This window comes from Geospiza fortis, unplaced genomic scaffold, assembly GCF_000277835.1.
Source record: "Geospiza fortis unplaced genomic scaffold, GeoFor_1.0 scaffold111, whole genome shotgun sequence".
NCBI classification, from domain to species: domain Eukaryota; kingdom Metazoa; phylum Chordata; class Aves; order Passeriformes; family Thraupidae; genus Geospiza; species Geospiza fortis.
The window spans coordinates 2,440,843-2,468,338 of record NW_005054321.1 but is presented as its reverse complement, the minus strand read 5'-3'; the positions used below and the strand labels follow the sequence as shown (position 1 = coordinate 2,468,338).

At 42.3% G+C, this 27,496-nt stretch overlaps 1 long non-coding RNA gene across 1 annotated transcript; it reads left to right on the top strand.

Moving 5' to 3' along the window:
- Nucleotides 1–21,146: 21,146 nt before the first annotated feature.
- On the top strand, nucleotides 21,147–26,698 carry LOC102043350. The gene is made up of 3 exons (XR_265329.1): nucleotides 21,147–21,715; nucleotides 24,396–24,572; nucleotides 26,546–26,698. It is a non-coding gene; the product is annotated as an uncharacterized LOC102043350 (long non-coding RNA).
- The last annotated feature ends 798 nt before the right edge of the window (nucleotides 26,699–27,496 follow it).

Here is a 27,496-nt window from a genome sequence, read left to right as displayed (position 1 = left end):
TGGAGCCCCCCCTGTGGCTGGGACACTGTCCCAGCGCCACACACAAGGAGCTGGCAGCGAGCTGTGAGCACAGGGGAGATGTGCCAGGCAAAAGAACAAAGCCCCTTCCTTGAAGACAAGCACTGAAGGGCCATGGATGTTGATCTGCAGAGGGATCTGTGCTTAACACAGCTGAGGAAGGCAGCTCCCTGGGGATGGATCAGGAAGAACCATGGGATGGCATCTCGTGGCATGGCAGCACAGGGGACAGGCTGCTGGAAGAAAAACCCAGCGTCTCTTGGCTCAGAGTCCATGGAATGAACTGTAACCACCAGCCTATAAATGAGAACATCCAAACAAACAAACAAACAGAAATAAGACCAAATTAAAAAAAAAAAAAAAAGGGAAAAGTAAAAAAAAAAAGTAAAAAAAAAGGATCCAGGATGGTGCAGTTCTGACTCTGGGCCCTGTCGTCTTCTAGGACTGATGAAACGACTGGGTGGTTCTTCAGATTCCTGTGGTCTGAACACACACCCTAGTCATCACTGAGATGAGCACGGAAAAAAACAGTAATGAAAGAGGGCTCTGATTTATTTCCTGATAAAATAACCTTTGCTCTCAAAGGCTAACATTTCAGCTCCAGCTTGCAGAGAATGATCTTTTATTTCCATCCATCAAAGCCTACATCATGCTGGATACCCAGAGTATTCTTCACACACAGCCATGTGTTGGCCAATGAAGGAAAATTACTACCTATAACTTTTTTTTTCTCAGGGAGGAGAAAAAGGAGGGGGGCTGAAGTCTGTATTAAGGACTGAAATAATTACTATCCATCGCAAGCCTGTGACTACAGGAAAACTGCTTAAAAGTACCAAGCAGGCCAAAAAGGTTTTTCTACAGTATAAATAATCTCTGTGTTTTTTGGAGCCTTTGATTTGAATCATCATCCAAATGATTCCTTTTTTGTTTTTGCTCAGGTCAACATCTTGAATGAGTATTCAGGGCCTTCCTTCTCTGCTGCTGTATTAGATAAATACCAGTACCTCACGTTTTTGTCCATTGCTGGTGTCACTTGGTGTAAGAGCCTGCAGTGTTGACTGAGAGCAACAAGAGCAACAAGAGTAACAATTAAGATTTCCAGTTCACATGGATGATTTCACACCACATTGTGCTGCAAATGGCTACAGGGAACTGTCAGTGTAAGTGAGTTAAAAGCACGGCAGATGTTTATTTGCAATCAAAACATTAGCCGAGCTTGATACCCGATGAAGCAGAGGCACCTGCTCTGCAAAGGAACAGTTTGAAATAATGAGCTGTTTTTCATAAAAGAGAGCCTGCTCCAGTATATTTTTCTGAAAATATAACTTTTTAATGTCAGTGGTCTGCACTTGCGTAGAACAAAGTAGAAGGTCTTGCAGTGCTCGTATGATCACGCTAATGAGCAAAGTGATCAGCCCCAATGCGTGACAGATCAGGGTTCACATGGCCCTTGGCCTCTGTATTGCCTCTGCCTGGGAGTGCCAGCTCAGTGTCAGCCCTGGGTGATGCCAGCGCTCTCCCTGGTTCTGATGGTAAATTTGTGGATGTTTTGGAGTGCTCTGAGAAGGCACATTTTACAGGGCTCCATTCTGCTAGTCCTGAGCCTTCGGAGGGTTGGCAGAGCCTGTCTGCCACATGGGGTTGCTGGTTTTTACAAAGATCTGTGAAGAGGCACTGTAGCAAGAAGCTTCTGTGGGTGTAGAAAGCAGCAAGGGACTGGTTTTCTGTGAAGGTGGATAGAAGGTGTTCATGCGTGCATGTACTGCAAGTCATCCAGCACGTGGGAACAAATGTTTTTATCTACAGAGATTAGCACACAGAAGCAAAGGCAAAGAGAAGTGCAGAGACCATGACCCTAAGTCTCTTGAAATCATCAGGGATTTCTTTTTTTGCTAGGAGCTGAGCTTTGCTTTTTTCCTTGGAGAGATCATTCAAGCTCAGAGGAGGTCCAGAAGGGATGGAATGAAGAAGGAGGAGTAGGAAGATGAGTGATGCTGACATAGGTCATCAGTAGGCACTGACAGACTCAAAACTCCCCAGACCCCCTACAGAAATCACAAATTTATTTCCTTTGAGTTAAAAAGAATAGCATTTCATAGCTAGCAAATATTATAGAGACACTTCCCATGAGAGCCAGCCACTGCAAAGCACAGTGAACAGAGTTACCTTGAAGCAGTACAATAGGATTAAAGGTCAGCCTCCTGTGTGGGTGCCTCCAGCAACAGTCAGTGGGAGTTTCAAGGGCTGAATATCCTCACTGCAGTCAGTTAAGGCCTTGAGAAGGCAAGTTAATGTTGGTTTTATTATGAGACAATATTAAATGGCATAGGCCATCCAGCCATTAGCCTATCTGCTTTAGCTATAGGGAAACATTCATGGCCCAAAACAGAAGCTGGGAAAAAAATTGCAGAATAACAGAAAAGAGCCATAATTCCCTCATTTTCAAGTTCTGGTGTTAAGGACCTACAGGATTATTCCCCAGTTCTCAGCTAACCATTCCTTCCTGCTCTTGTTGTAAGCAGTTTTCACATAACCTGACTTCCCTCAAAGTGTACCCTTCATCCACAAGGACCCCATAAAAAGTATTAGGCAAAGATTAAACATTATAAACGTATAACCAGCTCATAAAATGAGTTTTAAATGCTAAGCATGAAAGGGTGAATTTGCCTAAGGGGGCTGCTCTGAACTCCATTGACTCAGGGAAACTTGTTCCTTGAGAGACATATTTATCACTGTAGTTTATTTGTATTACAAGAGGAACCACTGGAGACTGGGGGCTTCATTGTGTGAAGTGCAGCTCAGACATTCAATGAGAATAAATTCCCCCTGAATATTTCATATCAAAACTGGTAGGAGAGGCCTAGGCTAATAATAATAACAGAAGATCCTCTATTCACATTTCTAAGGATGTTCAGAATGAAGGACTTTGCTGAGTGTGGGCTGGTGGTCCTGTAACAGCAAAGGGGCTCAGCCCAATCCTTCAACATGTCCCACTGCAGATCCTTAGCAGAATCAGCCCCTGAACTGCCCTTTCAGGTGATTAGTACTAGGCCTGAGCCCTCTGCACTGGTCTCACTTCATGTCTTCTCATGACAGATTGTTTTTTTAATTGAGATTCAAATGCAGAAAAGATAGAATAAAGCTCCTGGGATATCACCTTCTTTCACAAGGGCAGACAAGGATCTAGGCATTGGCTGCAGAAGCAAAAAATGTTGCATTAAGTGACTTAAACAGCCAGAAGAGAAACACAGCCACAAAGACTGCAGGAAGAAGATACACTTTTGTATGGATGATTTGAGTACAAGGATGGTGGAAAAAAACATCCAGAATGGAGACAGACCTATATTTATAGTCCTTAATAGCTGACCTGATTTTTCAGGCCTGCCAAAGATGTGAGAGCTTTCCCAGAATGATTTATTTTACACCCAACTCCTCAACAAATAGCCTCTATGTCAGTAGAGTTTGTAACCAAAGAAGCATTGATAATTGCCTGTGTCAAAAGAAGAGTTAAATTTTGCATTAAATTCCAAGCCTTTCCATTCCTCTAGGCTAGCTAACATTTCCTATCGTCATCTGACTCGTGTTTGTTTTCATGTTTCATTTTCTTTCCTATTGATGTATTAGTCTGGTAGACTGAGTTTTCTCAGAGGGTGAACTTTTGTGCAAGTTTCATTAAAAATATTTCACAATACCTCTCTAAAATGTGATCTGTGCTTTTGTGCTGATTGAAAATGGTGCAGCAGCTTGTTAAAGCATATGCTTTTGTATTTCATCAAAACAGAAACTTTTTTAAAATGGAAATCTCAACTATTATGTTTCTCTGTGGAGATTAGAGTGAGCATTTTCAAACTGTCAATAGAATTACTTTGAGCCTGATTCTCTTGTCAGATGTACCTCAGTAAATAAAGAAAAATTCTTCTGAAATCAGTGGAATTATTCTTATTCAAAACTTCAATGCATGATTTAGCAAAGGCCCTTGTTTTTATTATGTATCAGCCAAGCTGTCTAAACTGTCCCAGAGCTGCCTGTTAGTAGCATATATTTAACTAGAATATTAATGAAGGAAAAAGTCTAATTATTTGCATGTAATGTATTTCTTTAAAACTTCACAATAGGAAACAACATGTTTCACATTACCACTTACCTCCTCTAAGGCAAGAGTTGTTCCAGTGGTTAGACTGTGTGAGAAATTATGTTACATACCACCACGGAGCCTCATGTATCTCTAAGCAATCTGAAATTCTTTAAATCTGCAGATCAAAATGCTGTTGTGTATTACAACAAGCTGTGCTGTACCATGCTGTCTCCTCTAAAGTCAGAGAAAGAGATGAATAATTCACTAGGGTGCTTTTTAATTTCTAAAATAAATACTTCAGTGCTGTTCATTTTAATGGATATTGTAAAAGGTGACTTGCTGCAGAATCTGAGTGTTCTTATCAGTGCATCAGAGTAAATACTTTGCACTTTTTGTCTCAATAATTTATGCTCTTTGATTATGGTTTCTGAAGCTGTCCATAGTCTTGAGACTTGTTACACTTGTCTGCTGCCATGTCACTCAACTTCTTCTTTCTGTTGGATAAGCAGTCTTGTGCCTGCTCAATACAAGCCCTGAAAATCTCAAGGAACATGTGCAGTAGGAAACAGTGTCATATATTCACATCCTGACTCTTCCTGGGTTAGCCTGGAACTGGAGGACTCTTACAATGCTAGAGAAAATTTTCACTGCTGGACTTTTCTCAGGAGATGGATTGCTTATTTCAGCTTCTTGATTAACTCAGGGATGGTGATTTTGTTCTACTCATCCAAAATTCTCCTATGTAAGAGCTTTATTCAAAACCAGTTTGCTTTCTTCTGTTTTACTAGCATGCAAGAATTAGAGGAATCTGCGGGTGCAAACTTTTGCTAAACCAAACTCACAGGTAGGTGGGAAGTTAAAAGATGATGCAAAGGCTCCTCTGTCCACTTCTCCTGGTTTATGTAAACATCAGAGAACAAAGGCTTCAGGGTCATTATCTTTGTTCTGATCTCTTTGCTGAGGAGATCTGCTTGGAGAACAGAATTTCTTTTCACGGGAAATTTGACTCCTCCAGATTTGTTTTTGTTGTCAACGAGAAAGTTAGTTCTTTTTTTTCTCACAGATTGTTCATCAAGGGGAAAAATAAAGAAATCATGAAGACATGTCACAGTATTTCATTTTCTTTTTGGGAAATACATTTTACTTTGGTAATATGCAAATATCTTGTTTTGATATGCTGAAGATATTTAGTTTTTCAGAAAAAAACCACAAGAACAGAGACCACCTCCTTTATTTCTTATTTCTTTGGAGATTGGTTTATTTGCCCAAATGAATTTTTTTTATTAAAACAAAGCCCAATTTTCCAAAGAAAGCTGCTCTGTGGAAATATTTATTAATCCCAACTTGCTTTTGCTGTTGCTGAATGTTGCTCAGATTGTATCATGGCTCCAGTTTTCAGCCAGCAAGTGAACCAATCTCTATATCCCCAAGTGTGTGCAGATACATTGCACTTGTACACACGTGTATGCACAGGACCAACTCCTGCCCTCAGCTACGTCTGTTAATCCCAGCGGAGATTACCATCGCCCTTGTGCACATATGAATGAAAGTAGAATTTGGCTCAGGGTTTGTAATCAATATATAAGGCTTACTGAGTGATTTGAGATGCTCGGAGAAAGCTGTTACATAAATGTTAGTCATTATTATTTGTAATAATTACCTACAGCTGTAACTATGGCAAGCCTCCATATAAAAACAGCTAGCCCCCTGACATATGGCTTCTGTGCTTCAGCTCCAGATTCCACCAAAGTGCACAATAAACTCTTTCTTTAAAAGCATGTGCCTGAAGGGAACATGTAACCTCTGGCACACAATTGCAGCCATAACGACGAGGAGAGAATTATGCCATCCTCATTAGCAGCAGAGCCTGACTCGCACAGAAAGGAATGGGTGTTGGATCAGACCCTATCATGTGAACAACATGCTCCTGAGATGCAGTACAGCCATGGGCAATGTAGGCAGCAAATTAAATTCAGGTTGTAACTGGGTCAGGGCTGAAGAACATTTTGTAACCATATTTTTCCAATGTGGCTGCAGATTAGCTGGATCCTTATTTTTGGGGATGTCTTAATTTTCTTCGGTTTTAAACTAAATAAATATAAATTACAAAAAACAAAGCAAAAACCAAACCCAAACCCAACCCCCCCCAAAATCCCCAAAACTAACAACCAACCAAAAAATAAAAAACCCTAAACCAAAATAGCAAAAAAACCCCAACCCTACAAAGATCCTCCCAAGACAAACAAAACCTTCCAAGTGTCCTCCTACTTTTTCTAGCTTTTCCCATTTCTAACACAGCCTGAACAGACATTTAAAAGATGAAACACAGAAACTGTTGAGCAGCACACAATGTTGCTACTCAATAGTCTCAAGAGGAAGCAAGGAATATGGCACCTGACTGAAACTTCTTGGGAATTTAGGCAAACAGCCTGTAATTGCCAAATTGATTTTGGCCAGAAGACCAGGGCTAACACCCACAATAAGTATAAAGTGCCATGGGATCTTTAATGACCCCACTGCTTTGGACACAGTTTTACCTTTATTTAATGCACATTTTATGTTTGTGAATAATATACTCCATAAAATATATACAGTCAGGAAATGCCAAACATTGCCAGTTTCCCAAAGGCAATTTCAGAGCTTGCAGAGAGCACTCTCAGGCCTCGATTCATGATCGTGTTAAACTTTGTTTATATGAGGTAATCCAATATTTTATTCATTAAAATGCACCATGCACCTAAGAGGAATTAAACAAATGCTTTACTATGCACTAAAATTGTTCTTCCCCCTTCAGTGAGGATTAAGCAGGAATACTCCATGGACCCCTGGACCTTGTGCGGTCCGGGAGGCTGCGGATGCTGCCTCTGCTGACTTCACAGCAACCCTCTGGATCTTCTGCCAGGTCCTTGCTGGCAAAGGCAGGGCAGAGAGGACTGGAGAGGGCAGAAGGAAGTTTCTGTAATGAGCTGCCCAGGATGCTGAAATGTCCTGGGGTCCTCTTCATCTTTGGGGAGAAGCTTTTATCCAAAGACAGCATGTGGAGATCCTGCTTTGCCTTAGGATGTTCTGAGACTGATGACAGCTGAAGGTAAAGAGATGGTGGGTGCCGTACTGAGGAGGAGAGACTCATAGCAGTCACTCAATGTAACATGGCATTAGCTGATTAGTAATGAAATGGGTGAAACCTCTCCATTTCTGAATTCAGAGTGGCATCTTCTACAGCTGTTTGGCTTGGGCAATTAATTGCCTCTGAGTACCTATGATGAAAATTCAAGTTTTTCTCTGTGTTTAGTCCAGCTATAAGAGCCTTTTGTGTTATGCTGTTGGTAATTTTGCTTGGGTGCAAACAGAACAAGATTTTCAAAAATAGGTCACTAAACTTAGGCTTCAAGGACTTTATATGCACACACTTAAGTCAGTGATCTGATTAAAAAAAAGCAATCTGAGTGCCCAAGGTCTCCCAAAGTTGTCAGATCTGTAGCCAGGCAAATACAGAAAGCTATAATCAGGACTGTGCAATTATGCACATATTTGTAATTTTAAAGATTATGCTTCTATTCTGGTAATGACTGGGGTTTTAAGCAGTCTTTTGTATTTACTTTTTTTATAAGGAAAATGATGGTGATGGTTTCCTGAAATCCAGATCAGGTCTCTTTGGGAAAGACCACAGTCAAGTTCACCTACAGCACCCTGACTTGCATCCTGCTAAGCCCAATATGGAGCAGCTGGAGTCACTGGGATCAGTGTCAGAAGATCTTCATCTGCCTCCAGAGGTCCAACCTCCCACCAGTGCCAAGAGCAGCTCAGCTTGGCTGCACTGGAGGCAGAAGGGTCAGGTATGACTGCAAACACCACACAGCTGAGAGTAAGATTTTGTACTTCCATACCACTTTCCATGCATAAATTCCACTGCTTCTAGAAAAATAGTAGTAGTGAGAAAATCTGTGCAATATTTTCGGGACATAAGTTCTGAGAGCCAATCTGGCATTAGTAACTTGTTGTTCTCTCTTTAAGATTTCTCTCCTTAAAACATTTCTGAAGATTCAGGAATGAAAATATCCTCTTGTGGCTTGGATTAATGTAGGCAAGGAAGGGTCTTCCCCTCAGTGGGGAGGAGCTTAGGTTTTTCTTGTCAGCCCCCATTGCTGGCACAGAACAACTCTGGACTTTGAACACCATTTGTAGTTTTCAAGGGTCATAGATTTGCTGTACCTGAGGTGGACTTCTGACATGGATGTTCCATTTGGAAGACATCGGTCCTGTGGAGCCTCAGCCTCTGAAAACAACAGCATCCAAAGCAACCTGATCTCTACCAAGATGTGTGTGTCATCCAGCTGTGCTCCTGCTCTCTGCTCCTGCTCTTTGCAGCCACTCCCTCTTCCTGCCCACCGAGGGCTGCTGGAGGGCAGGGAGCGCTGCCAGAGCCTCCCTGGCCAGCCACTGGAGCAGCCCTCTCACGGAGGCTCACTGCTCCTGCTTCCTTTCCAAAGAGACCTTCTTGTGCTGGACTCAGTCTCTGCTTGGGACTTTGCGGCACGCAGCACAGACGAGGTCAGAGTAGGCAATCTTAATAATTTATTTGGCCTAAAAACCTATTACTTGCCTCTGTTTCATTAGTCACAGTCCCAGGAGCATTAAGATTAAGGGGTGTTGCCATGATGATGTCTGGTGCTGGGAGACTCATACCAGGAAATGAAGGCCAGGGCTGTCAATTTCCAAATTTGATATAAAGCAAAAGGGTGTTTCTGTAAGAATGATCAAAGCAGGGACTGATCTGGAATAAGTATTTCAAAGAGCATATTTGGAGCAAACAGGCTGTGAGCACCCCTTGCATGGTGGTGATGCTTGAAACAGATCATTCCCCTTTTTAAATGTCAAGTCTTCCACATATCATTCAACAGGAGATGCTCCTAATTAGTTTAGACTCTTTTCTCATGGGTCACACCCTTTATCACTTCCCACTCCGTATGACTTGACATGGAGCACTTGGCTTCAGACACAGTCTCAGTCCTGCTCTTTGCATGCTATTTGCACACAAATTACTTACATCCCCCTGTTAGTCACTCTTCTGTTTCAGTGATACATTTTGTACGTTGTGAGTCTGAGGCAGAAGGAGTATCGTTTGGATGTGTGAAATCACTCCCAGGATGGGAGTGAGTCCTGGTGCTTGATTAAAAAGTAACACTTCAACACATGTAAAATAGCATGGCTCAAGTCAGCTCGGTCAGAGCTGGTTTTGCTTCTCTGTGCAGCCCAGGTCTTAATCTGAGAATGTTTATTGAAGCACTGAAAATACAGGATGAAAAGGCAGATTTGACATTTCTTGTGCCACCCACATGAAAGTATCTTGGATAATACCTGTGTCTTTCAAGCCCAAGGGGACGCCTTAACCCCTCCACTCAGGCACCACTTTCCAAAACAGGGCAATGTCAGGAAGGAAGACTCCTTGTGCCAACCAACCTTTAATCTGCTGGGTGAACTGTCTGCTGGGAAGAGGATAAGGTATGAGTTTGAACTTCTGGCTAGAAGACAGGATGTGAACCCAGGTAAGTGGACAAGCCAGTTTCTGCAAAAAAAAAAAAAAAAGAAAAAACCCAACCCAAAAAAATACACTACCTCTTTCCTTTCATCTTCCCCCTTTTTCTGCTTTGTTTCAGCCAAAAACTACAGTACATGCTGCCAAGTTCAGATATATGGTCAGAGCATTGCCAATTAAGTGGACATCAGAAGGGACAGAACCCAGCTCATGAAAATATTAACATCTTAGGTGGGGTTAGGAAAAAGAGACACACACACAGAACCTGAGAAACCAGGTGATCTTCTGAAAAAATGTAAGATTTTTGATAGCCAGGCAGCTATTTTTCCAGTGAAATTAATTACATCCAGGACAAGGAGCATAACATCAGTGGAAATAATATATATCTATATTATATATATAATATGTAATAATCAGGCACTGAGGGACAGCAGAGATGAGGCTTATTGTGTCAACAAGCCCTATGCTACAGTCCCAACATCTGGGCCTCTGCTCTTCTGGAGCCCTGTGGTAGGGGCTCATCCCAGCCCCTGCATGTGGAGAAAAGCTTGGGAATGTGAGCACAAAGTACCACACTTGCAGCGCCGTAAATCAACAGGCACATAAAAGGAATTAAAAGTGCAGGGCTTTTATATTGTGATTTTGTGGAACCCTCACTGGAGAAGATTTTTAAGTACTCAGGCTGACAGTAACACTACGTAACACAGACTGGAAATGGGCCTTACAAAATCACTTCTTTGAGATAGCTCTTCACCAGAAGCAGCTGGAGATAATTCTTCATCTTTCACTTGAAACAGCTATTTCAGTTTAGAATCCATGTGTGGAAGGGAAGGTGGCTCTGCAGCTCCTCTGGCATTTTTGTTTTTTCACAGCTCACTGTGATCAGTGGTGGGTTTTCCATTGGTGTTCAGGTGAAATTATAGGGAAGTAACTTTGTACAAAATCTTGTTGGATCTCTGGGCTGCCTGTAATGCCAAGGCTTGCCTGAGGCTCAGAGGTTTTGTCTCTGGGAAAAATTAGGAGGTCTTGACAAATAATTGTAACATGCTGTTACAGAGAATCACAGGAAGGAATGACAAAATCCCCAAATGATTGGGTATTCAGTTCCTTTGTAACATTTTGCTTTTATTAATGCAAATTGTGCTCACATATGTTATTCAGTGGCCAGTTTACTGCATCGTATGTTTGAGTCCCTTATAACATACATAAGAACTAATACATTGTGCCAGTTCTGTCTTCACCTGCAAAAAAAATTCTGAAAAGGAAGAGGGACACAGAACTGTAGATAATCTGCATAGGAACACACAAATTTTTCTTATGCTTCAACTGAGGAAGGTCTCTATCATATGAGTTTACCTTCTGGTTTTGGCTTACAGTGAATCCCATGATGCAGAGCAAAACTTAGTAGGAAGAATGAAGTTTTCCACACCAGATGGTAAATTGGTCCAGTTTCACTTGAAACTTGGCTTTTTTGAAAGTGTTGTTGCATTTGGCCTAGTAGATTATAATGAAATTTTGAACTAGGATTGTTTCACTATGTGAATTAAGTATTGGGCATATTCCATTCCTGGATGGAGTAGGACTTTCCAAGCAATTACTTTTCTCATCTCCAGGGGCTACTGTGATATTCAGAGTTTAAAACGTGTAGATTGTGACTCTTGGGCTCTCACTCAGTGCCCCTGCTGGCACTGAGGTAATATGGGTGGGAAGGATTGAAAACAGCCATCCCCTAACACCGTGTGGAACAGTGATGATCCTCGTGGACAGGAATGGGGACAGAGGATGAAGGGGCTGGTGTGAGAGTTGAGCTGGAAAGTGATGGGGTCCAGAGAGGAAGGTAAAGATCCAAAACTTTTGGGAGTGGTGGGGGGAGAAGCAACTGGAATGTGGGTGCAGGTAGGGCAACTCCTCAAATGAATGAGAGAGAAGGTGGGTGAGGACATCGGCAGGCAAGAAATTATATGAAGGTAGAAGAGAAGGTCTGCGGCAGCAAAGAGTGCTGCTGATGTATCCCAGCCCAGCCCTGCCCTAGGAGATGGAAACAGGGAAGTGACAAGCAAAGGTGGCAGCTCTGTGCATGGGGTGGCCAAGCACTGCCACCAGGCACTGCCAGACCTGCGAGGGAGCTCTGACTCCTCTCCTTGCACCTTTCCTGCCACTGCCCTCGGGTCCTGCATCTCAGCTGGGGACACCCAGCACAGGGCTGAGCTCTTTAGGGCCACTATGGGCTGGCTCTGCATATCAGAGAGCCCTGGGCTCTGCAAGCAGACTGGAGATTTTATATGTAATAATTTATACGCAATAGTCACAGTGTAGCCTGGATGAAACCTTGATCTGGGCCACACTGTAGTTTGCTGACAGGAATTCCATCTCCGGCTTCAGTGCCAGAGATGATAGTAATTTTTTCTTCATTTTTGCATCAGCAATTCTATGTTTTGGGATAGGAAATTGAGTCTTGTTCTTCTTGGACATTGAGGAGCCAGAAGGTGCCAAGATATTTCTAAGCCCCAGAAGTAGAGGCTATAGAAATTAATCAGAAGCCAAGCCAAAAGCTTCTCTTTTGGACAACTACAGCTGCTGGTTTCCTCGAGCCCAAGCAGATATTTCTGAATAGGTTATCCTGAGCACTTTCTGTTTCATCTGGCATATGGGGTTGAGATTTCATACCAGAGTTGCACTTTTTTTGTCCAAAGTTTTATTTTTTCCTTTGCCAAGATTAAGATCCACTCAGAGGTTCTTATCCAGCTAGCTCTCCTGCAGGTGCCAGGACATGACTGGATGCTTTAAAGGCTTACTCCTTTTTATAAATGACATGCCGGCCAAGCTCCATTACTGCTCCAGAGAGGTCCAGAGGAACTCACAGCATCTTAGGGAAAAAGGGCTGGCAGGGATGTGAGGTGACTCAGAGCATCTCCTGCCCCGAGACACACTGGCTGTGCACTCCACAAGGGGTAGTGTTTTCAGAAGCCCTGAAGTCATTTTTAGTCACCAGTTCCCCTTGTTAAGTCAGAAGCAGACACTTGGGTAGGCTAACTGTTGTGAAAAAATGTGCGTTCATCAGGTGTGGAGACTACTGACACCCCTCTGGTTTTGGGGGAACTTTTTTTGTAGCCATGTGCAGGACTCAAAATACCTTTCTTTCAAATCAGAAATACACATTGCATTCTCTTTATTTAGCTATAAGTCAGTTCTGTTTGGTTGAGATGAATCTACCCCAAAGCTCCTGTAAGTTATCTCAAATAAAACGGTGAGTTATGACATTAAAATGATAGGATTGTATTCTTATATTCTGTTGTTTGTATTTCAAGTCATGGCTACATTCCATCAAAATATGTCTTGAGATTCAGTTGTTAGCTGCCTCCTTGCTATTTGAAGCTGTATTCATCTTGCTTCTTTCAAATGTAGAATGTTTTTAAATACAAGGAATACACATAAAATGTGACGGAAAATTTCATATCCTATCTGACTAATACCAAAAGCCTTTGATTTGAAAGGTCACAGAAAAACAGTGTGGTGCAATGCACCTCTCACAGATTGTTCAGTGTTTGCCTGTGGTTTAACTCCCGGTCTCTCTATTGTTGTGCTACTTTCTAAGCACTGTTTTCCTGGTGCCTGTGGAAGACAGTCTCTGCACAGCCTCACCCCCGCTCCTCCTGGCAGCCCTGCTCCCTTGGTAGACTTCAGCTCAGGTTGAGGTGACAACATAATGGAGCTGCTGATGGTCAGGTTTCAGGAAACAATCATGCACCTTATGAGAAACAATCACTAAAACACAAGCACTTAGAGGAGCTAGAGATAAAAGAGTCTCGTTTTCTTGGCAGGCCATGTAGATGTTCTGCAATGACTGATGATATGCGTGTTATCTTGACACCATACTCTCCCATGTTGAAACTGTTTATGGGAAACAAACATCATGTGAAAAACAGATTGCCAGACACTAAGTAAATCACTCTGATGAGGAACGAGTCAAGTTCTGCCAGTTTTACCCACACTGTCATTGTTATGATGTAACACATTCCTCATGACTGATACTGTATCCAAATTAGGGCACAAAACCTTCTCTTGATCAGTTAACTGAAATTCCCTGCGTTGTGATGGCTGCACACACACACACACACACACACACACACACACACACACAGGCACAACCTGGCTCACACACACAGAACCCCACTCAGTACAAAATCACACCCTGTGTTAGCGGGGGATTAAGAAGGTGGCAAAATGATACAAATTGCAAATTTTATACCCTTCCCTCTTTAATAAGCTGTTGCAATTTTCAGAGTTCTGCTAGCAATGATTAATAAACATTTGGTGTGCTAAACATATGGAAAAATCATCCCATCTGGACCATTTAAAACTAGGACGTAGACTTTATCTTTGTTTATTTCATCCTTAGCTAAAAGGCTTATTATGAATTGCAGTAATCCAGGGAGCCAACCATGGAAGACAGACAAGCTCTTTAGATAAAACCAAAAAGGCAAGTTTTCTAACCGAGGACCAGATGTATTTTTGGGTATTGCCCTTGTACATATTTAGCTGAGCTTTTCAAGTGGTGACGATTTGCATGTTTGTTTTGCAATACTAATGAATATGTTTTAGATTTACATTTGAGAAAATGGAAACTTTTATCTTCTTGGGGCTTTGTAAGTTAATGATTTCCAGAAGATAGTTTGGTATCCTCTTTTAACCCTTCACCATTGAAAACATATCACTTTCCGAGGCACAAGGATCTAGTGCAGGCCTGCTGAGCCAAACCCGGGAGATATATGTGACTCTTTCTATTGTTTATTTCTGGAATTACATAAAATGTGGGTTTTACATTTTCAATCTAGTGAAAACATATGTAAATGGCAAATTATTTTAAAACTAACTTAATGTGAATCGTGGGGTAGGCATTACCATACACATGATCCTTTAATTAGATAAATAAGGAAAATACATTTAGAAAAATATATTTTTGAGACCCAGTATCTTCCATGAGTGATTTAGTTTCCTCCAAGATAAAGACTGGTTTAGAGTAGTAAGGAAAATGTGCTGCATAACGACGTTTTTACTTCTAGTAGAGAGAGCAAAGTTGCAGTTTCATAACATAGTTTTTTACCCTTTGATTTTCTTTAGAGAGGTTATGAGAGAAAATAATTAATGAATAAAACATAATTTTTCAAAGGCTTACCCTCACTGGCAATTTTTATTTGACACGAGCCCTATCAGAAATTAAAAATTCTTCCTTAGGGAACAACAGAACATTTTAATACAAGAGATAGCTATAGCTTTGAACTTTGGGTGGTTGACAAATCAGTCTGAAACAGCCTTTCTTCCAAATTTTTCCAATTGTTCATGCAAAATATGATAGGAAACTAAGTAGGATCTTGAAAGAAGATGATGTTTCTTATGCTTAGTTCAGGAAAAGTGGCAAACCCCTGTGTATTTAGGATGCTAAAGTGGTGCTGCAGAGGGGTCCTGGTCTGGAGGGTTGTGCTGTCACTGCAGAGCAGCTGGAGCCACAAGCAGTGTGAGCACCTCTGGGATGAACAGTTTGGCTGCCAGGCACAGCCTCAGCAGGCTGTTCACACACAGGACAGGTGTGTATCTCAGGGGATGTCTGCATGTGCACAGGTGACACTTCGCTCCTCAGCTGCCTGTGCATTTTCGGGAAAGGGCTCCTGGAAAGGGATCCAGCCAAGATCCCAGCTCCACTATGGAGGCAATTTGGTAGAGTAGTATGCTTTTCACCTCTGTTTCTTTTTAAAGAGAAAGTCAAAGTCAAAGCTCCTGTGTGCTCCTGGCACAGCAAGGGATGCCACGACATCGTGCCTGTCTGGCCAGAGGTGAGAGCTCAGCAAAGCATTCCCAGGAGCAGGAACATCCAGCTCCTTTGAGCTCTTTAACTCCTGCTTCTGCATTGGCATGGCAACACATCAGCTACTGGGGGTCATGTGCTGGATTTCTGGGGTACTTTTAGCAGCTGCAGAGTTTACAGGGGGGTTAATGGGGTCTCAGATTTGTTTTTCATATCTGTATCTTGTAAAAAGCAGAATTGCAAGGGTAAACCAGTGCTACCACCCAAGCAGCTCCTGTGCAGAGCTAAGGACCTGACAGTGTGAGGAAGGCAGGAGGCAGGACAGGGCTGTCTCCAGGATCTTGCAGCTCTGCTTGGTAGATCAGGGGAGGTAGGGGTTCTTACAGCTGTTTGGGTGACCAAAGCTGGCTCAGACTAAAGGGCGCAGAAAACGTCTGAGATCCTTTTTGAATCATGTTGCTATAACTTGGTCTTTTCCCACCAGCAGGGGCACTGAGGACCTGGCTAGGCACTGCAGTGGCAGGAACACCACTGTTCATAGGCTCTCAACCAGACATCCCTCTTGAACCAGGCAGTGCTGTGGAGAGAATGTCCTGTGGGCAGCACTGACCCCGAGGCCACTGGCAGGACCATGCTGATCAACCCCCATACACTGAATTATAGGTGGTTTAGGCTGCTGAGTGGGTGGACTCAGATTTTATTTCAGGTACAATGTTGTGGAGAAGGTGACCTTACCTAGGGACTGTGATTTGTTTTCAACAGACCCTTTTGGTGACACTGGTTCTCCACTACTGAAGCAACTCTAATGACTGCATAGGCATCATTCTTTCTCCTCTGGGTGAAAATGAGGTCAAAGCAAATTCCATAATCCCTGTTTACTTTACTTTGCTACTATTTTTCCTTTTTCATTGTCTGTAACATTAATACCTCCATTTCCATCAACATGTGCATAAATATGAGTGCAGCTGGAAAACTGACAACTACGCTCTGCTGAAGCAGTGCTAATACTGTATTCTAACACTGCAGAATTTTATTTGCATTAAATTGAGAGTGGCTTATGCACCAAGAGACAGAGAGTTGTTCATCACATACTTTTCAGGGAATGGGATCCTTGCCCATACTAGAAAGGTGGTTAACATGAACTAAGCGAGCTGGACTTAAATTAATCCCTTTTTTTGATGTGGATATAAGACATATAGTTTTGACCTGAATTAGTCCATGTTAATTAAATATAACCTAAACCTTGCTTTTTCTCTAGGCTGGACAGAGCTGACACATTGCCTACAGACCTTTCACTGTCTGACCTTTAGTACATACAGGATGTGACACTCTATTTATTTCATCTTACTCCATTTTTCCACAGGACTTCTGATTCTTCCAATGTATCTGTGATGGATAGAGAATGAAGCAGGCCTGTGTCACATACAAAGCAGGAAGAAGTGGAGTAGTCTTGTTGTTAAGGTAATTGGCTGTGACCTAGGACGTGTAGCTTCTATCTCTGCTCCTGTCATAAAGTCTCTGTGAGAGGCTCCATGGAAGTCTCCCTCCAAATTTCTGAAAGTAGCTGCTAATATTTTCTTCATTATTTTCCAGGAATTCCACACAGGGAATTGGAATCTGATTTCCGCGAAGTCAGCTGAAGTCAATAAAACCTGCAGATGTGGGGCTGCTCTGAGAATTCAAGGTCTTGGGTGGTTGGCACTGTACATTGAGTACCAGAGGTGAAGAAAGAAGGTCTTAAAATGTCTGAGTTCAGGTTCCCTTAGATTTATGGCAGACCTTCTGTTTCATCTTGCCCAAGGCAGTTCCAGCCAGGCTCAGACAGCCCTAGAACAGGTTTCTCTCCGTTGGCTGTGTGAGGGCTGGAATCTGGGGGAGCTGGAGGGGAGCGATCCAAACCTCGCTTCTCTTTTCACTCAAGATGCTACTGTAACTGCAATGCCAAAGGTAAACACCTTGGCATTGCTGGCAACTGTTTGAATGGAGACATCAGTTTTCCAACCTCATTTCCCTTCTGCACAATGATACAGTTATAAAAATAACTCTCACTTCACGTGGATATGGCGGCTACATCAATAACAGTAACTCACCAGGTCTGGCGCTGCTCTCTGATGCCAGCTGGCACAAAGGGTTCCATGCCACTGACCTCTCTAGTCTGCAGAACAGGAAGGCTGCATGCAAACTTCAACCCAAGAGTGGCTCCTGATCTTTGAGGTCTCTGAATTGGGAATGGCTTGGGAAAATGCTACTTGTACCAGCCTGTCTCCATGCCAAGGATCATTCCAGCAATCCAAGAGCAGCACTGGCAGATTTGTAGTATCCAGAGTGATCCCTGGCATTCTTTATTTTCCCGCTGTAAGTGAAGCCTGTAGCTCCCAAGGGGCACTAATAAAAGACTCAGCATTTTGTGGGAGAAGAAAGGTGTATTTCTAGCACAGGTCAGAAATTGTATTTCATTCTTTGTTCACCTCCAGGTGTGAGGAGCACATGGGTGGCAGAGGAAGGAGAACTGAAGTAAGTCTTTGACAATTCTGACTCTAGGTAGTAATCAACTTTTATCACCAGCCAGCATGAAATAGACCCACCTCACGACACCTGAGCAGACCTGAGCAGGTAGCCAGCTTTCCAACAGCCCCTTCTTTTAGCTGATTTAGTAAGGCAACATTTACATGCAAGCAGAAGTTCAGACAGCCTTAATCCTCACACCTGCATGTGCTTGGCCCTGCAGCCTAATTACTGCAGCTAGACCTGAGCTTGCTCCACTCATGCTCTGAGCTGATGGATGTAACCTGTCCCAGGAAGCCGTATGTTCTTCCTGCCCCAGGAGTCATGCTTTCAGTTAAAATGTATGTCAAGCCCTGCTTACTGCCAGAGCCCAGGCAGCCTGTGCATCTGCCTTGTGTGCAGCGCTTGGAGCCCTGTGGAGAGGCAGGAAACATTAGTGGGAGTGCCCTGACTGATGGAGCTGTGCAGTGTCTCAATGGAGGTGGCCTGCTGAATTCACAACCATAATATCAGTTTAGTTTAATGGTGTAACAGCCCTCCAGTCAGGATCATGCCTTCACATAAACCTGGCTGGTTGTTCTGCTGTTTCCTTTGTTTGGTTGCTTTTTTCAAACATATTTTCTGAGGAGCAAAGAGGAAGAACGCTCCAGTCTGCTTTGTTGGGATTCTCCAGTCCAGGCCCTAACAAGCATCACTGGGTGGGTGCAAGTGATTGAAAAGCACTTTTTGGACTCAGCCAAAAAGTCATTATGGCCATCTTGAAACTTTAATAAAATCTTGTCACACTTCTGTAGAGGATAATAGCCAAATTTTGTCCAAGGTTACATTGAATCAGACTGGCTGAAGATCCTGAACGAACGATTGTACTGCTGGAATTCAGGGTTTACTCTTTGGCCCCAGTAAGCCTGCTCCTTACATAGGAGTTTTCCATTGACTTCACTGGAAGTTGGATCATATTAATACGTTTTCATAGAATTAATAAAAACCAATCAAGATCTTGCAGTCTCCACTTGATCCATTTTCAGGCAAAACTGTTGGTGTAAATAAACTGAGAGGTTTACAAAAGGGAGAGCCATTGGAAATGTCCCATCCCTGTGACACTATTTGTAGTGGCCATTTCTCACAGTATTTTCAATACTGATAGTTTACTGTACAGAATTAGACTTCACTGCACAATTTCAAAACCTGGTTGTTCAGACATTGTATGAAGGGAAAGTTGGCACAAAGACTGCAAGTTCAGATTGTCCAGATTTTATTTTAGTGGGTTTCTTTTTAGTTGTTATGTTATTTTTGTGTTTGTTTGTTTGTTTGTTTGTTTGAAGAAACTGGTATTACTAATTTTTAGAGCAGAAAAACCTAGAAATTTTATATAGAGTTCCATGTATCTTGTCTTTCCCAGACTGTGGACCAGGTTTATTTTTAAATATGGAAGCTGATTTTTGTTAATCTTTTTGCTAGTTCCATTGTTACCAGTTCATAACGTTTTTGGTGATTCTGATACCTCTTCCAAGGGTGTTTCCTATAATTTCAGGCTTTCCTGAGAGGTGCTGAGTGCAGTCAGCTTTGATTTGTTAATACATTGCTATATTATATTATATATTGTTCTGGTTTAAAACTGAAGAGAAAAAGGCACAAGGAGAGCTCTCTTTCTCAGCGAATGACAAAACTATTTTTTACTGGAGCTGTTTCGGGTGTACATTTGCTGCTGCCAGGACAGGGACATCACAATTTTGCAAGGAGAAAATTGGTCTCCTGGATTGGATAGGAGGACACAGGATCTTTTGTGAGTTTGGCTGGACATGGTTACTTGCAGCAGGTGAGATTTTGGTAACCTTTCTGTGAGCAGTGGAAAGCTCTGAGGCCCCTCAGATCACACGTCTGGAGTGCACACAAGTCAGGAGCACTCCTTCTTACCTGTTTGGGTGAATGAAGGATTTCCTCCTTGTATGCTTCACAGGAAAATGTTTGACATTGACTCCAGCTCATTAATAATGAAGGTTGGGCCAGGAACATTGGTTACCTTTCTCACATCTCACTCTGGGAAAGACAAAGTCAAATTTTACTCCAGTTTAAATCTCTTTACAATGACCTGAGAAAATGTCCTGTTATTTGGATGCTGTACCTCGCAACAGCCATTTATTTCTCCTGTTCAAAGTCCCATAAAAAAAGGAATGCTTGTGAATAAAATTCCCATAATAATATTGTGCAGCTAGGATAATACACAGTCAACTGGGGTTATTTTGCATCTAAGGAGATAGAACAATATGTAGCTATTCTCACTTTTTCTGGAACTTTTCTCACTGAGAGAACTTTAGAAAAATCCATCTAATTTATAGGACTCCTTGGGCCTGAGGACCACACATCAAGCTGCAATATTTAACATATCATAGCAGCAGCACAATACCATGTAAAAATAACACAATAAATGATTAATAGACTAACTCTCTCAAACTCATTCCCTCTGATTATTTCTTTACAATTAAAACAAGTTGCTAGGGTTTTTTTTCAAAAGAATAACAGATTTCTCTCTGAAGTTATCCACTGCTGGTATTTGTTTAAGTTTAGAAGAGCCTGAGCTCCTTTGGCTGTCTTCTTAGTGCTGTATTGTGCAGTACAGACCTCCCTTCTGGTTTCCAGACATACCTTCCTGCCCCACTGCTGGGTCCCACTGCCCCGGATGCAGGAAACATGGACTGTGTGTGCTGTGCTCTGGCAATACCCTCAGAGTGGTAGATGGCTGCTGTGACTTTCCAGCAACATAAATGGGGCAGCCTTGGGGCAGCCTGCCCCTGGCTCTAGGACTGAGATAATACCAAAGAGGTTGGGAAGCTGCTTCAACTTAAAAAAGAGAGATGCACCCCAGCTTCCGAAAGGTTCAAGATAGCAAGATGTACTCTGGGTAATTCAAACATATTTATATTTTAGAGCTTTCTCACAGGATGTGTCATTGCCATTAGCTCTGAGAAGAGAAGATACATAGGTGACAACACTGTGTATCTTTACCCCGGGCAAATTAACTGAAGTACTACAAGACATGTACTTATCCCAGGGACTTTCATGGCAACAGCAGATGGATTACACTCTGGGACACAGCATATTGCTTTATGGGAGGTACTGTTGCATGAGGGGTTTGTGAGTGCTCAGGGACAACCCTGTCATTGTGTAATTTTTTCTGCCTGTTTGTCTCTTTAGTGTTCAGAACTGGATGCGACTGAGACATCCCAGTTGCCATTGCTTCTAGGCTCTTGGAAATGGCATGGAACAGCTCAGAGCACATCTGACCTCCCAGGCCTGGGTGCAGCTGCCACTCTCTGCTGGCATGTGTGTTGCAATGGGGTCTTGCAGGGCACAGTCCCTCTCCTAGAGGGGGACACATCTGCTGAGAAAGGAAGGAAATGTGCTGTGCTCCAGCAGGTCTGCTGGTCTGGATAAGTAGGATTGCAACAGAAAGTGGGGAAAACATCTGCCCTGCAATGAAGACACATGGATTATGATACACGGATGAAAAACTTCGGAATGATGAAAGCAACTTCTCTGGAAACACACAGCACTGCCACTGCCACAAGCATGGGAGCAGATGCATTATCCCACAAGCTGGTGTGGCTCTGCTATGGAAACACTGACTCCATGGACTGTTGCTACTTTGTGGAAACCATATGAGGTCAGGAAGTCCAACAGCAGTCCAAGTCTTTGCTTCTTGGAGAGAGATGGGGCTCTGAAAACCATGGCAGAAATACTGGAGAAGCTTGGGATAACCAATTTCCTTGAGTATGTGTAGGTATGAGAAACTGTCAGGACACATGCTCCAATTTTCCCCCTTGAAAAATCTTAGTACATCAACTGTGCAACAGAGGCACTGACAGACCACAGGCTGATGAGCAATAATGTGATTCACAGAGGGAGGTACTCAGAAGCACACATTTGATAAAGATTTTTAAGATGGTGTTATCAGGATCTTTGCACCATGTGTGTAGGAAAGGACTCTACTTTTAAATAAATCATTCTGTGACATTGCTGAATGAGGAAAATCTAATATTAGAAAGGAAAAAAATACCTTTATCTGTCTTTTTCCCCACTACTCTCCACAAACTGGTTCTGAGTGCAATACGGATTTTCTGCTTGAGCCCATCCCAGGTAAGGTGTCTTCTTGCCTTTTTTTAATCCCAGAAGGGTGCTTTCTCCTCTGTAGAAGGAGAGGTCCTCTGTAGAGGATGGTCTCAGACAGGAGGGATTTCTTGTGATGAAGAAACATGACTGATGGATTAATTCATTCCACTAAATCTCCCCATGCTAGTCTGATAGAAACACCTGGACCTGGTTTCACCTTGCTTCACTCTTCTGAAGTTCACACTTCCTCCTGGCTCCAGTAAGGATTTATTCCTGTCGGCCCAGGCAGTGGGATTCACCCAGTCCCTAACCACTGAGGGTGTAAAAATGGTGCTTTTTGCTGATTCGGGGCAGGAACAGGGGTTTAATGCATTGTCTCTTTGGGGCAAGCTAAATATCCCTGTTCACATATGGAACCTGTCAGGAAAAGAATTTTTTCCAACACAAAATATTTTTTGAAAAACCTACAGGGGAAGTGGAACCAGCGATCAATTTAATCTCAGTGAGCAGACTTTGAAATCAGGGCTACAGAGCCGGCACACAGCACTGGGGGAACAGGCATTTGCTGAGCAAGTGTTGTAGGAAAGATGGAGCAGAAGTGGCTCACGGTGCCTCAGTGCTGATGACCAAAGGTACATGCAGCCTTTGATATCTTCTACAACTCGCTCACATGTGAACAGCACAAGCATATGAAGAGGTTTGTGTCTGTAGCAGTAGGATTCACCCAACACCCAATCCTGAAGGGGTAAGGACTGGCATTTCTCATTTCTTCCAGGCAGGAACGAGGGGTTAGTGCATGTTTCTGGTTTTTTTCAAACTTTGTAAGCTAGAAGTATGTCATCATGTACAAAGCCTGGAAGAAAAATGAAACCTGCTGATGTGAGCTTGCCCTTGCTGCGCTCTGTGCAGACTGAAGCTCCCTGGTGAATCTCTCTGAGCTGAAGAAAAAGCAGGTGATGATGGCAGCAGTGTGCCAAGCCTGAAATAACACACCCAAACTCAGCAGGGCTTTACCAGCACTGGCTGGTTCTGTACTAACGTGGTCACGCAGCTTTCCTGGCTCCAAATACCAGCAGAGCAGGCTTGTGTCTGCCCATAGTGCACTCTGTCAACAAGACTTTCTAGTGCACATCAAGCTTCAGATAAAATCTTGAAGGTGTTGGATGTCTTCCTATGTTGTGCTGAATATCCTCTGCTCCCATTCACCTTGGTGGGAACCAAGCAGCATCTCAGCACCACTCACTCCCCGTGTTGCACCATGGAGGTTTGGGATGTTGACATGTGATATTTCTGTACACAATGAAGAACACATTGTTCAGTTGCACAATAAGGTGTGGATGGGCTTGATTTCCTGGGCAGAATCAGCTCTGTTTCTGAGCTGGCCTGCACAGCTTCTGTCAGTGGGGTAGAGAGATCACAGAATATGCTGAGTTATGTAGTAGTGTGGATGCCTATCAGCTCCCTGAGCTTTAAGGGTGAGACTGCAGGACTGTGGTCTCATCACAGCCACCAAACTTGGAGAGAAACATAATTCCTGTCTGCAGAAATAGGCCCCTTCTCTCCCTACTATGACGCTGAACACAAGTGGATGTTTATTTTAATACAAAGTGAAAATGAAACACTGCAGTAGTCTAAATCTTAGATTAATACAGAATGACACAAGTGTTGCTGACTCTTTGTTAGAAGGGTGCTTGTCAATGTTAATAAATTCCGAGAGGTTTTGTCATTTAGCTTGTGATAAGGAAACATTCCTCTCTGTTAGCTATGCAGCATGAATAGACAAACTTGACAAGCTTTCACTGTCATTGTCTACAAAGGTATTGAAAACTTACTACATATGGGCACATACACACCAGCGCACACCCAGACACACATGAATACACACACACACACAAAACTCACAGCCAAATGAACAGACACAAATTATTCTGCCTGTTATGCTATAGCTGTTATGTCTTGTCCTCCTTTTTCAGCAGGTGGAAAAACTGTAACTTATTGTTTTTCAAAGTTTAAAAGACCTCAAGCAGTAATAGCACCTGTTACAGGTTTCACCAGTCATTATCCCTGAGCACACGATTCTAGTTATTTCCAGATAAATACACAGGAAAAGGATCTGCTATCTGAATTAGTCTTACATTCTTGAACAGGCACAGGTACACAGTAGGGAAACCAGTGTGGCCTAGGAAACCAAGATTCAGGTGCCTACCTCTCCCCCTGGGACACCAGGTTATGTGCTCGATCTCAGATATGCCACCTCACAGCTCCTCCTCTTCCTCTCTCAGCTATCTCCTATATTTACATTCAACAGTGCAAGAGGCCATCCAGTAAATCTTTGCATGTGTCTTTTACAGATACATCAGTCAGACTGCAGATCTCAGCTCTCAAGGGTGGTGTTTATCCAGACACCATCAGTTCCTCCAGGCCAGATGATGCCAAGGGAGAGGACTGGTTTTCACAATACAACACAGCTGCAGCTTCAGCCTCCAGGAAGGGCATGTTATAGACCTTGCTGCAGATGCTTTAAGCAAGTAACAAGCCTTTGCCTCCCTCTATCCTTCAGGGAGAGTTGACCTATCCAAGATTTAAGTTGCCCACTGGAAGTGCCTTTCTCAGGTCATATCTAAAGGAATGTGCTAAGGTGCTGCCTGTGAACATCACATGCAACTTCCTGTCCCAGATGGCTAATATCACCCTAAATTTCCTAAACAAAGAGTTCCACTTAAATTTTTACCTCAGGCTCAGTGGCAGAATGCTTTAAAGTCTAAATCAAAACTCCATTGATAAGATTAAAACTAGAGTATGCACCAAGCTTTTGGATAGCTGAGGAATAGAAAGCAATTGCTTTTATGCTGCCTCACTGGAAAATGTCATCATTTACAGTGACGCTACAGTGTTTTGCAATGAAGAAAGACGTGACATAAATCTGTTTCTAATTTTAGCTTGAATGAAGCAATTATTTTAAATAATTTGTGGTCAAGGTTGCTTGCTACTGCACTTTTATTCAAACTCATTTGAAGTAATGCTTTCTTAACCTCACTAAATAAAATTGGGGAAGCCAGAAAGCAATAGATCTTTATTAGGGTTGTATGTATAGGCATCAGCCAAATCATTATCATTAGCAAATCCATCAGGCATATCTAACCTTAGTCCAGCATTTAGATCTAATACGATCATTAACTGCTCCATTTACATCGTTATTCAAGTTCTCTGTACCATCTTTTTTTGGCCCATTCTTTTGTTAATGAATTATATATTACTAGCTCAAGACTGAAGACTGTGCTCATGTCACTTGGATTTCTGAAAAGTCATATGCCAATCCTTATTAAAAGATGTTCAGATGTCTACATTTTTCTTTAAGACAATAGCCTCCTTTAAGGGAGAATTCATAATCTTTGTGATTGAACCAGAGAAACAGTGCTAAGCAAGTTTGAGCACACTCAGAAACTTGATAGATATGAACAGTGAGAATCAAGAGAAAAAAGAACAGAACAGAAGAATTGGTATTTGTTAAAGAAAGTAAACCTGTCCTCCAAATTCACTCAATGGAAGGAAAATATACCATTTCTATAAACACACCAGTCTGACCAAGTCAGTAATTCTTTAGCAACTCTAAAAGTGGAAAAGAAACATACAAAAAGTGAAATCCAAGTCAGGAAAGTAAAAATGAGTATAAAAGAATCACACAAGTACTTAGAGAAAAGAAGAAAGGCCAATGCAAAAAATAAGCTATAGAAATATAAAGGATAAAATGAAAACACTGTATAACTTCCTTGGCAGTAAGAGGAGGACCAGAGAAAGCATTGGCCAGCTAATAAATGGGACAGGAAAGCTAATAACAAAACATGCCAGGAAGGCCAAATTGTTTAATGCCTTTTATTGCTTCAGTCTTCATTAAAAAGCCTGACTGTAATCAGATGGCTGACACAGTTAACACCAGCCACAAAAGGGTAAGAACTCAGGCAAGAATAGCAAAAGAAATGTTTAGAAACTGCTTAGATAAATTAGATTTTCTCAGATCATTCAGGCCTGTAATTCACCCTAGGTTACTCAGGGAACTGGCTGAACAATCCTGAAGGCCATGGTAATTATCTTTGAGAATTTGGATGATGCTGGGCTAGAAAACAGCTGAAAGAGTGCCTATTATAAAAAAAAAGGAAAAAAAAAGAAGACAGAGAATCCCAGCTGATCTGACTTTCATTTCCCAGAAAGATCATCAGACAAGGGTTCAAATGATGTGCAAGAGAGTAAAGTGATAAGTAGTTATCAATGTGATTCGTCACGACCAGATCATATCAAACCAGCCTGTTCCTTTGTTTGTTTTTCCTATGACTGGGTAACAAGACATGTGGATAGGCAAGAATTCAGTAAGGTTTTTTGCACTGCCTCAAATGGCATTTTCATAAGCACCCAGGGAATTGTGGTCTGAATCATGGGCCTCTAACTTTGCTGGGCTCAATGAACAATAATACTGGAAAACATGTTGCATTGCTTTCCATGTCAGCTTTGGTTTGAAACTCTGCTGCCCAAAAGTCACGGCCTGGGGACCACTGACTCTTGACAAAGCTGCTGCAAAACAGCCACAGTATTTATTGGTGAATGACAGCCAAGGATCTGCTGTCAGCAGTCCAGTATTGTGCTGAGTGGATTTAGCAGGTAAGGTTCTGTAAGGGGCGGTCCCAGGTTCAGGTCCACTGTTATCATTACAGTGACTTGAATGATGCACTAATGAGCATGTATTTTAAATCTGGGTTTGACTCTAAGCACTGCTAAATGGCAAGCATCCTGAGGCAAAGGCCTGAGGAATTGAAGAAATACTCTAAAAGAACCAGGACAACCTTGAATGTAAACTGGCATCTCAATAGGGCTAAATGCCTCCCTGAATACTTAATGGTGAATGAGAGGAGAGGTAGCAAAGATCTGGGAATTGTAGCGGATCATAAGCTCAGCATGAGTCAGTAATGGCATCCTGTTGTGAAAGAAGCAAATATTATTCTGGGATATATAAACAGCAGAATTGTACAAAAGACATATGAGGTAATCGTTCCATTGGTAAAGTCTCCAGTAGGGAGCCAATTCCAGTTTTGGGTACCAAACTCCAAGAAAAATTGTAGAAAGTCCAGGGGAGAGAAATGAGCCTGGCCAGAGGTCTAGAAAATATGCTCTGCAGGGGCAGGTGTCAAGAAATATGTTTGCTTAATTTATGCACAGAAGACTGGTGAGACTTGTGCCTGCCAGGCTTCAAATAAATAAAATGCTACTTCAATGAGATGGTAATAAACCTTTGTGTCTCTATTCATTGTGGTTAATACAATAAGTTATATGTTTAACAAAGATTTAAGTTGACTTTTTGAGAAGCCTTTTTTCTGGAATAGATTCTTTCAGAAACAGTAGCATCCCTCTGATGAGGGCCATTAAGACCAGACTTATGAAATACCTGCCAGAAATGCTGCAG